Source organism: Gobio gobio (assembly GCF_949357685.1).
Source record: "Gobio gobio genome assembly, chromosome: 24".
NCBI classification, from domain to species: domain Eukaryota; kingdom Metazoa; phylum Chordata; class Actinopteri; order Cypriniformes; family Gobionidae; genus Gobio; species Gobio gobio.
In genome coordinates, this window is record NC_137120.1 from 25,112,551 (window position 1) to 25,121,949 (window position 9,399).

Sequence of the window (9,399 nt, forward strand, 5' to 3'; positions counted from 1 at the left end):
GGTGAACGTTTGCCGAGTTTGTGGAGTGGGTACTGAACTCCAACTCACCATACACCATCTGTCACGTCGAAGAGGTCGTTATTAGCCCTGCTACAAATCCACAGGCCAGCCAGCCAGCCATTATCCCACTGCATGGAGCAAAAGCCAGAGCCCACCGCAGGAAGAGGGCTTAAGCCTACCGCGATGCACGAGCCAGAGCCTGAAAGGAGGACCCGGAGCCTGAGATTCACGAAACGTCTGACCAGGTGCATGAGCCAGCTACATCGTCGATCTCTGTGGGGTTGCTTGTGGAGTTAAAGGGCATGGAGGGAAGCCATCCCCGCTGGTCCTGACCAGCTTGAAGTCTCCTGTGTCTCCAGAGTTCCCGCCCAGACTCCCTCTCCCGCCTCCTCTTCCAGAATCAGCCAGTTCCTCTGCCTGCCTCCACTTGTTCACTTCCACCCCTTGGCTCCTCCTCTGACACCGGCTCTGCCTCCATCCACTGAACCCGACACTCCACCTCAGTCTGTTGACCTGTCGGCTCCTCCTTGGCCCTCCAACCTCCCTCGGCTCCGCCAGATACCATCGTCCTTACGGCTCTACCGGGCTCCTTTGTCCCTCCGGCTTCACGTTGGTCCTCGGTGCTCTGTCTCTTCACCCCTTTGGCTCTGTCTTGCTCTGCCTACCCTCCGGCTTCACCTTGGTCCTCAGTCCCATTAGCTCCACCTCAGTCCTCAGACACCCTGGCTCCGCCTCGAACGTTCATCGCTGGGTCTCAGCCTTGGCCACCAGGACCATTGATTTTTCCAGACCCACCTGCGCTCCATCTCTTAACCCCTTTAGCACTGTCTTGCTCCGCCTTTCCTCCGGCTACACCTCGGCCCTCAGTCCTACTGGCTCCACCTCATCAGGGGTTCATTGTCTTGTTTAGTTTCTTTGTCATTTTCACTGCCTGAGTTCTCATTTGTTACTATGGTTTTTGATCAATTCTCACCTGTTCTCCATCTTGTTAATTATCATCCTGTGTATTTAAGCCCTGAGTTCTCTGTTCTTTTGTCTCATGCTGAAATTATGTTTGTTGTGTTTTTGTAATACCCTTCCTGGATTAATAAATACTGTGTTCATTGTGCATTTCTGATTTTGGATTTTCTGCTGCAACACCTGACACCTTTTGTCAAGAGATAAACAACAAAAAGATTGGTCAATTTAAGGAGAGAAAGAGATTAAGCGAACTACTAATTATGGATGTTTTCTTGCAGACAGCTGCAGTAGTAATGATTCTGTCCAGGTCAGCGTGAGGAATACAGTAAAGCTCTGTGGTTTTCTATGACCATTTGGTTCAAGTCCAGAACCTCAGGTCCACATTAACACTAGTTAGAGGAAAAAACCCATCAGCACAGCTTCCTGTTTTCTCCTCCAGCCTGGAACGGTGATTCCCTTATGACCTGCTGCTATGATGATCACATACAAACACCTAAACACAGTGTCACATTGAGAAGAGTTGGCCGTTAGCAACCGATCGCATAGCGTTTCATTCACCTGGCTCTCCACTCTCTCCTTGACCTCCAGTTCACCATCATCAAACTATCCATCCGTCCATCTATCTGTTCGCACTCATTACCAGATCCTCATATCCGCTGGCTGTCTTCATGTCTTCATCTGCTATTATACTCATTGCATTAGTCTTCCCTCGTGCAGCTGCTATTCGCTAGCTCATTGTGATGTTTGTATATTTAGCTGCTGCGTTCATTTCCTCTGCTGTTGACTCGGGAAAACACATACAATGCACAAACAGATGCCCCCCCACTTGCTCCCACCCGTCCGTTTTGCCATTTCTCTCTACAGACCCCCTCCCTCCCTCTGCTCTCCCTGCCACCCTTCAGTTTTATAAGAAGTGGGTTGAGAACGAAAGCAGAGCAAACTTCACAGCATGGAGGCCATGAGCTCGCCATTGTTCAGCCAAAACTCCCAGACAATCAGGAGATCAAGCCTGAAATTCCCCACCAGTTCTTGTATCCTTCAGAAAAAAACACACAATATATTTCATATTTGCAATTCTGTTCCCACCGCAAATACAAGTAATAAAAAATAAATCTACTTAAAACTTTTATCATTGTAATTATTATATAATTATAGTAATTATAATAATTAGTATTGCTATTTTTGTTATACCTTTTAATTTAATATTTTTTAAAAAACTATAATAATTATTATTCATATTGTTACTATTATTGTGTTGTGTTGTTAAAATATAACAATATTATAATTAAACCAACAATCATAATTATAATTTATTATTATTATTATTATTATTATTAAATACAAATATAACACCAGTACAAATTATTATTAAACAATTAGTTTTTTAATAATAATAATAATGATGATGATGATTATGATGATGATGATTATCAACAATACTCATTATAGTAGCAGTAGTATTGCTTAATAAAAATCTAACATTATTATTATATATCTATTTAATAATATAAATTGTCATCATCATTATTATTACTAATATTGTTGTTGTTAAATAAAAATATAAAATATTGCTATTATCATCTTTTTATTTAACAACAGCAATAATAAATAATAGTATATTATTAATAATAATTATTGTTACTTATTATTATTATTATTATTATTTTTAATAAATCCAAGATTTCTGCCAGCTAAACTGGCTAAAAATGTTAAATTCACATTGAAGACAGGACCTTCTCTCCAGAAGGCTAAGTAAACAACACTCACATTTTATTTTTTGTAATAAAATTGGTTATGCAATCATAATCGATTTTAATTTTCACAGTGCTTTGTCATATTCATTATGAGATATTAACTATAAATGTTGCATTTGTGTCCTCAATCCTGCCTAATTCTTCATACTAAAGCATCTCTGCGGCAGACCCTCCCTCTGCTTTCAGATTGAATTTCACTGAAAAATTCCTTGAAAAACTTGGATTCTTCCAGTGACCTCTGTTGAGACAGAAGGAAAGGCATAAAACGGCCGCTGGCGGAGTGGAGGGTGGTTGGGGAGGGGCAGGATTCATTCTTCAAAGCCTGCATGCTGAATTCAGGAATTTTGGCTGGCCATCTAATGGAGGTCGAAAATTGGCTTTATCAATCAAATCAGACAACCAGACAGGACTTAATCTGTACAGAGAGAAGCAGTGACACACCAGGTCTGACTGCCTGCCGCCCACTTTCACTCTGTCTGCACAGGACATTATGACACTCTTACATTGCGTGTCACAAGTGACTAATACTGTTTTGCAGATGTTCTTATCTTAACAACATCACCTTATATTTGTTTTTGCATGACTATATACTACATACAGTACACCATAACAATATTGTAACTCCTAGTTGACAATAAACCATTAAAGGTCATCTAAGGTCAGAGGTAAAGTCAGGTTCAAGTTTCTCTCCAGCTATGCAAATTGCATTCAGCACAGATTTTGTGATCATGTTTTAGGGTACATTTACACAATGATGTACTAAAAACTGAACGTTTTCTGTGCGTTTTTCACGTACAGACGACAACATCGTCAAAATGATCCCCATTCAGATCCGTTAAAACGACAAAAAAATCTCTGTATTGTTTATGCCAGGCCAGTAGATGTCAATATCACTTGGTAAAGAAACGATATTCGCCTACACATTATACGTATACGCATGACATCACCGCTTTCACAAATTCGTATTTTTGTTGTTTACATGGAGACAATAACGCTATCATTTTCAAAAAACTTCTGTTTCAGGCCCCCAAAGCGCCATTGTCGTGTAAATGAACAGCCAAAATGCATCAAATTTTTTACGAAGTACACTTTTATGACTTGTACAATTTATTACAGAAATAATATACTTAAGTGTGAACTGAATGTAATGTTTTTGGACACTTAATTGCATGTTATTTACAATTAAATTAAACTGTATTTTGGTTTAAATTTATATGAAATGCTTTTTCGTTAAGGACTTAAGTACATCTTTAAATGTAACTTCATAATTATTGTAATTATTATATGTGTATTGTCTTATAAATATGGTTAACATCTATTACTGACAAGCATTTATGGTAAACTAAAATATAATTCTATTGAAACTTTGAAATGATGAAGCGGTAATTGTGAATATTTAAAATATATTAACTTTAAACATAATATTGAATAACATTTGTTAATATGTTATTATTTTAGTCAACGCATAAAAATAATTGTACTACTTTAAAGCACAAAATATTATTAAAGCAATGATTTCAAATGTGCTTTAACGTAAAACGTGGTAACACTTTATTTTACAGCATCTTTGTTACACATTTTAGAATTAGTTACTATAGTAATAACGCTAACACTTTGTTTCACAGTGTCATTGTTACATATGTTACATATAGTTACTATAGTAAAAACTATTAATTATGCATAATTACATGCAACTAACCCTCAACCAAACCAAACCCTAATCCTTACCCTATAGTATGTAGGGTTACACTTTATTTTAAGGTGTCATTGTTACAGTGTAATTATATATTTAAGAATTGAGTAATATTGCTAAACTACATGTACTTACTATAGGGTTAGGGTAGGAATAGGGTTTGGTTAGTTGCATGTATTATGCATAATTTACTTTTATAACTATGGTAAGTACATGTAACAGTTACAATGACACTGTAAAATAAAGTGTTACCGTGATTAGTTACTTAATATTACTCAGTACTTAAATGTATAATTACAGTGCAACAAATACACCTTAAAATAAACTGTAACAGTGTAATAAAAGTCAAAGTGTACTAAAAAAATGTAAAGTGTAATAAAAGTCAATTATGCATAGTTACAAGTAACTAACCCTAAACCAAGCCTTAACCCTAACCCTATATAGTAAGTACATGTAGATAGTTACTATTACTTAGTACTTAATTATGTAATTACACTGTAACAAGGGCACCTTAAAAAAAGTGTAACCCTTTATTTTAAGGTGTCCTTGTTACTGTGCAATTATACATTTAAGTAATGAGCAATAATAATTAAGTACATGCACTCACTATAGGGTTGGGTTTAGAGTTAGTTACATGAAATTATGCATAATGTTCCGTTATTACTACAACAACTTCATGTAACGTGTTACAAAGAAGCTGTAAAATAAAGTGTTCCCAAACATAGTCATGAAAGTGTACACTTAAAGGGTTACTTCAGCGATCTATCAGCACGCAATTCCCTCTAGGTAAATTCTCTGTTGTTTCTCTCTCTCATGTCTGAATCGCACTGCAGTCCACTTGATCTGTCCATTGTAAAGAATTGTCAAAGTTCAGGTGATCAGTAACTCCTGCAGCTCACAATAACGTGTGTCATGTCAATCACTCGCTGCATGCGGATAGAAAAGGTCAGCAGGTTTATAAATAGCCCCCTAGAGACGCTCAAACGCCCGTGTCACTTCCTGCTGCTGCAGCAAAGGGGGGCCGCCGTGTCCCGGGGACCTCCGACCTCCTGATGTGCGATATTCCCTGAAAGAGGAAAAGCCGGAAAACACCGTACATACAGTGAGATGGCAGACAGGTGGAGGATTCTTGCTTAAACTTTCAGACCTTCTGAAGGAAACCATCTACAAACGTTACATACATTTAAGGCCTGTTCACACCAAGGACGATAACTAAAAAATAAAGATATAGTTCTAAAAATCAATTCTCAAGATATAAGGTGACAGGCAATATAGCAGCAGTCCACACTTATAATAAACAGAACAGTACTGTGTGCTGGTGTGGAAGCTAATATAGTAATAATATTAACTATACTAATAATAATAAATACTTATCTTTATAGTTATCGTTTTTGGTGTGATCGGGCCTTTGGTCTCTCTGGAGATGACTTCAGTTTTTATGATATCATCTTTCAACTGGAAATCCCGAAAACAAAAAACCTTGTGAAATCAGAAGTCGATTTGCTGATTCATTTCACTTTTTTGTTTCTCTGTTGGGCAATGATATAAAAAGATATATATGGTAACACACATCATCACATCATCAAACTAATGTTTTCCCAGGATCTTATCGGAAGATTCTCACGAAGCTCTCACAAAAGTGAGTATGAGTCATATTTCAAAATCAAACCATATATGCATATATCCATATCAGTTTTTCTTTTGTTTAATTAAATATGTAAAATTAAAAAAATAGTATTATTAGTAATAATACTAACATTAGTATTAATACTAGTAATACTACCACTACTACCAATAATAATAATAATAATATTAAATATTAATATTTATAAATTAATATTATTATTATTAATATTATTTGTAGTAGTATTAATAATACAACCCCAAATCAGAAAAAGTTGGGACAGTATGGAAAACGCAAAAAAAAAAAGAAAAAAAGAAGTGATTTCTAAATTTACTTTGACTTGTATTTCATTGCAGACAATATGAACAAAAAATATTTCATGTTTTGTCTGGTCAACTTCATGTCATTTGTAAATATGCATCCTTTCCTGTCATTCAGACCTGCAACACATTTAAAAAAAAGTTGGGACAGTAAAGCATTTACCACTTTGTAATGTTGCCATTCCTTTTCACAACACTTAAAAGACGTTTAGGGACTGAAGACACCAAGTGATGAAGTGTTTCAGGTGTAATTTTTTCCGATTCTTCCTGCAAACAAGTCTTAAGTTGGGCAACAGTACGGGTTCTTCGTTGTTGCATTTTGCGCTTCAAAATGCGCCACACATTCTCTATTGGAGACAGGTCGGGACTGCAGGCAGGCCAGTCAAGTACCCGTACCCTCTTCCTCCGCAGCCAGGACTTTGTAATGTGTGCAGAATGTGGTTTTGCATTGTCTTGTTGAAATATGCATGATGTCCCTGGAAAAGATGTCTTCTTGAAGGCAGCATATTATGCTTCAAAATCTCTATGTACTTTTCAGCATTGATGGTGCCTTCACAGAAGTGCAAGTTACCTTTGCCAAGGGCACTGACACAACCCCATACCATGACAGACCCTGGCTTTTGGACTTGTTGCTGGTAACAGTCTGCATGATCCTTTTCTCCTTTGGTCCGGAGCACACGGCGTCCATTCCTCCCAAAAAATACCTCAAATACTGATTCATCTGACCACAGTACACGTTTCCACTGTGTGATGGTCCATCCCAGATGCTTCTGGACACTGTTAACATAGGGCTTCCTTTTGGCACAGTACAGTTTTAACTGGCATTTGTGGATGTAACTACGTATTGTGGTACTTGACAAAGGTTTGCCAAAGTAGTCCTGAGCCCATGTGGGGATATCGCTTATAGATGAATGACGATTCTTGATGCAGTGCCGCCTGAGGGATCGGAGATCACAGTTGTTCAGCTTAGGCTAGTGCACTTGTCCATTACGCACTGAAATTCCTCCAGATTCCTTGAATCGTTTAATTATGTTATGCACTGTTGAATGTGAAATATCCAAATCTCTTCCTATCTTTCTTTGAGGAACATTGTTTTTAAACATTTCAATAATTTTCTCACGTATTTGTTGGCAAACTGGCGATCCTCGGCCCATCTTTGCTCCTAAAGGATTAGACCTTTCTTGGATGCTGCTTTTGTACCAAATCATAATTACAATCACCTGTTGACATCACCTGTTTGAAATCACATCATTATTTAACCATTTTACCTCATTACTAGCCCTAAATTGCTCCTGTCCCAACTTTTTTTTAAATGTGTTGCAGGTCTGAATGACAGGAAAGGATGCATATTTACAAATGACATTGACCAGACAAAACATGAAATATTGTGTGTTCATATTGTCTGCAATGAAATACAAGTCAAAGTAAATTTAGAAATCACTTCTTTTTTTTGTTCTTTTTTTTTGCGTTTTCCATACTGTCCCAACCTTTTCTGATTTGGGGTTGTAATAATAATAATAATAATAATATCAATGCTATTAGTAGCCTATTCATAATAATGTTATTCATATTCATATTATTATTATTATTATTATTATTATTATTAGTAGTAGTAGTAGTAGTAGTAGTAGTAGTATTAATAATAAAAATAATAACAATGCTATTAGTAGCCTATTCATAATAATGTTATTATTATTATTATTATTATTATTATTATTATTATTATTATTATTATTATTATTATTATTATTATTAACATCACTATTAGTATTCTTAATATTCTTATTATTATTATTAATAATAATAATGTATATTATATTATTATATTATATTATATGTTAATTTTGAAGATTACATTTCACCACAAATTAAAAGGGGGAAAAACTTTCATAAAGAAAATTAATCCTGTTTTAGACCTATTTACGATTTGGTTTTGTGATACTATTTATTATTATTATTATTATTATTATTATTAGTAGTAGTAGTAGTAGTAGTAGTAGTAGTAGTAGTAGTAGTAGTAGTAGTAGTAATAGAAGTAGTAGTAGTAGTATTGATAATAATAATAATAATAATAATAATAATAATAATAATAATAATAATAATAATAATAATAACAATACCATTATCATTATTACTGTTACTATTATCATTATCATTATTAGTATTAGTATTATTAATACTACTACTGCTAATAATACTATTAATAATCATAATGTTATTATTATTATTACTATTATTATTATTTGTAGCAGTATTAATATAATAATACAAATACTACTTGTATTCATATTAATAATATTATTATTGTTATTAATTATAATAATAACACCACTGCTAGTATTAATATTAATAATAATAATGTATATTATTGTATATTATATTATGTTAATTTTGAAGATCACATTTCACCCCAAATTAAAAAAAATCTTTCATAAAGAAAATTTATCCTGTTTTAGTCCTATTTAAGATTTGGTTTTGTGACTATTTTGGTGACATAAAATTAATGAATTGTCTTAAAATAAAGTATAAAATAACGTCACAATGATTTATCATTTTATTTAAATCAGCATTTAATGCAGTACAGCAAATTCTAACATGGGTGCAAACACTTGACACTTTACAAACAAAATAATATATCACTTTGTGTGTGAGATGAGACAGGAAATGGGGAAGGAAATGTGCTTAACTTAAAACACATTCCTGGCAGGTTTCATGAGATTCAGGCATATATGTAACCAATTACAGTGCCGTCATCATCATCATCAGTTTGGATTGTCCAGTGCAGTGTGACTTTCCAGTTCACAACTATTTGCCATAACCTCCAGTGAAACGAGACGGAACAGGTGGATGGGGGGAAACTGTAGCCTTTTTTTCCCCTTCAAATAAAAGTCACACTTTGAGAATGTCAGGTCATGTATGAAGAGCCACCCTCATCTATGCAGAATCATTCCTAATCATTTGCCTTATATGGAAGCATCAGTCCAGCCTTGAAGGGGCATGGAGCCAATCAGAACGCAGGGGGCGGGGTTTGTTTTTTAAGGCTGAAGC